At 31.0% G+C, this 2,856-nt stretch overlaps 1 protein-coding gene across 6 annotated transcripts in view; it reads right to left on the reverse strand.

Moving 5' to 3' along the window:
• Positions 1-1,971, reverse strand: part of AMPdeam (AMP deaminase) — a 52,149-nt gene extending 50,178 nt beyond the window's left edge. For 2 of the 6 annotated variants that reach the window (XM_034318743.2, XM_034318744.2), the window contains exon 1: positions 1,830-1,970. The gene's annotated coding sequence lies outside the window, so the exon portion shown is untranslated. Of the gene's footprint in view, positions 1-1,799 lie in introns of all 6 variants that reach the window. The other 4 variants (XM_034318741.2, XM_034318742.2, XM_034318746.2 and 1 more) reach the window with 3 other exon arrangements.
• Positions 1,972-2,856: the final 885 nt, after the last annotated feature.

The raw sequence follows: 2,856 nt of genomic DNA on the forward strand, positions 1-2,856 counted from the left end.
GCGGACCATGACCGAACCGACAGTGTGGATCGGGCCTTAAGGGTAAGGCAGAATCAGGGGAAGGGGAGGCCTACGAAGAAAGCAAGGAACACCGGAACTCTGGAACCGCGAACCCAAAGAAAATTGGGGGAAATAGGGACACCGCTATTTTCCGGAGGAAGTGTGATTTAATCGCGAATATACATTGTAAATTCTTTTATCTTTCGTTATACTCATCTTTTGTTAAACATTACGCGTATATTTCGTTTCATTATATAAAACACAGAATAATCTTATATTTTATTAATTATCATATATCGAATCTCTTTTATTTTACTTTAACTTAATTAATGTAATCTAACCTAAAACCAATCTGTTGCGTTATATGCATGTACTTATACATATATATATGCGATACAATACACATTCGTTGCGCAACTCAAGAAACGGAGCAGTTACTGCGCCCAACGTTTAAACATCGATGAAAGAAATACGCGATACCGCGTGATCGGAGATCTAGAGTTACCGATCAAACACACGATATCATGTGATCGAGCAATTAATGTTGACGATTGAGCACCGGATATCGTGTGATCAGGTACTTAAAATCGACTATGGAACACGCGATAGTGCGTGATCGACAGCAACCATGTTAACTTACCGACGCTTCAGGCATTCTGATTTAATTAAAAGCTAGGTAAGTATTACTTCCAGACACTTTATGGAACGAATGACAGTCTATTTTTCAAAGCGATAGTACATGTCAACCGACCATAATTACCTACCTACATTATAGTAATTAAATGCCGATTCTGAATCGATTTAAAACTTTAATTGGAATAGATAATTAACAAATAAATAGTATAGGAGGGCCTGTATCTTTCGAACGCGCGAATTCTCGAACCTAAAATTTTATGTTGGATGCATTGGGTAAATTCTACTTGTTTCCTTCAAGCTCATGGCACCTACCAAGTTCGGAAGAAAATCCCAAATAAGTGGCTAAACTTCGCTAACATATTCTAGTGCTCGTAACGATGAAGAAAAAGTTAAACATACATCGGCCCGTGAACAATTCTTTTCCAAGAATAAACACTTTTTGTTTACATCGAAATTTGAATATTTCATGATTTGAATAGCTGACGCGCGTAAAATTACTAGCATTGTCGTCATTTTTTTCTCTTAGTTATTAAGAGAATCTATTAATGAGCTTTTCCATTTGATATTCATTCTATACATATTTCATCAGAGTAATTGATTGTTAAAAGATAAATTACACTTATTAAAAGCTGGGGTCAGATGGACCTACATTAACCTGTATAGATCTAAATCATTGTACGTATTTAAAAACTTGATGTATGTACAATAGTATTTGACATTTTTCATGATGCACCATAAATAATTTATATTAATTAATAATTCATAATATATAGCCATTACAATGTAAAAAAATGATTTTTAACGAATACGAAAATATTATTAAAAGAGAGATAATGAACTTTAACAGCATTGTGCTAAAGTAATTCGAAACTCAAAATACCAAATTTATATATAGGGTACATAGTCATATTCTGGATACATGGTATATCATTCATAACAAAAGACAAAAATTGAATATCAAGTTTTACAAATCAATTTAACCCTCACTAAATATGTTTAAATTGATATTGAAAAGTAGTATGATCGTTGCATAAAAATAAATTTATTCTGTAAAATAAAACAACTCTAGGTCGATTCAAAATTAATTGACTGTTTATCCAAAAGAGTGTGTAATTACACCGACGCATCATAATCAAAAGAAAAATTTTACTTAATTTCCTTACACTATTACGAGTTGGAAAAAAAATTCTCACTTTCAGTAAAACATTTGGGAATATCGCTAAAATGTAAACACTGAACGAAACGATCACTGATAAAGATCACTGTTTTTCACTATTTAAGGTTCAAATGAAGGTATGTATAGATTTCCAAGAGCATTCAATATGCCTTTTAATCACTTTTCCTACAGATCCAATACAATCACTACGTCGTACTTCAATAGTAAATTATATACACGATTGTCATAAAATTATTAAAGAAATAAGAAGGAAAATGTAATCGTTCACAAAACACTGTTAAATGATGGATACTGCATACAAAATCTCTAAAATGCTGAAACGTGCTGTTAGCCACCGACTGTCATCACTGTACATTTCAGCCACGGTGCGTCGGATAGGAACGTACCTGTTCTCGCAGCGCCCCTTGGACAAAATGGAATAAATCGATTGAAATAATGAAAAAGATTTTTCTATTTTTTTTTTTTTATTCTATTTACCTAACGAAACTAATTTGAATCTACGATAAATGATCGTTGATTAAAAATTTTTTAATGCAATACACCATTAAACTGTTATTAATATCTCTGATTTTGTCTTCTAAACGTATTATAAAAACTGGAGAGCTATTATAACGAAGTGAACTGCCCTTGAAAGAAGTTGAAGCGAAAAAAGATAAATATTAAATGATACATCTATTCTTTTTTAATTGAAAATTTATAGTAAATTTATATACTGAAAATTAAATATTAAAAATCGTATCAGTCTTTATATCAAAACACAAAATACAATAATCCATATTTGAGCTTTAAATGACATTAATAGCAATAAAACATGTAATAGGAATTTCGAAATATAGTAGTCATGCATAATTTTAAAATGTTTAATATTTTTTTATAATTTATTTTCCGACCGTATTCATTGATTTTTAGATATACCATAACCTATTTATACGAAACTTGTACATACATTGATACAAATGTGTATTATAGCACAATCCCATGAAAGAATAAAACTACATTACTACTTGTTATCTATTTTTCTCTCATTTTATGCTCCAGGTGAA

This window comes from Osmia lignaria, chromosome 6 (genome assembly GCF_051020975.1).
Source record: "Osmia lignaria lignaria isolate PbOS001 chromosome 6, iyOsmLign1, whole genome shotgun sequence".
Classification (NCBI taxonomy): Eukaryota; Metazoa; Arthropoda; class Insecta; order Hymenoptera; family Megachilidae; genus Osmia; species Osmia lignaria.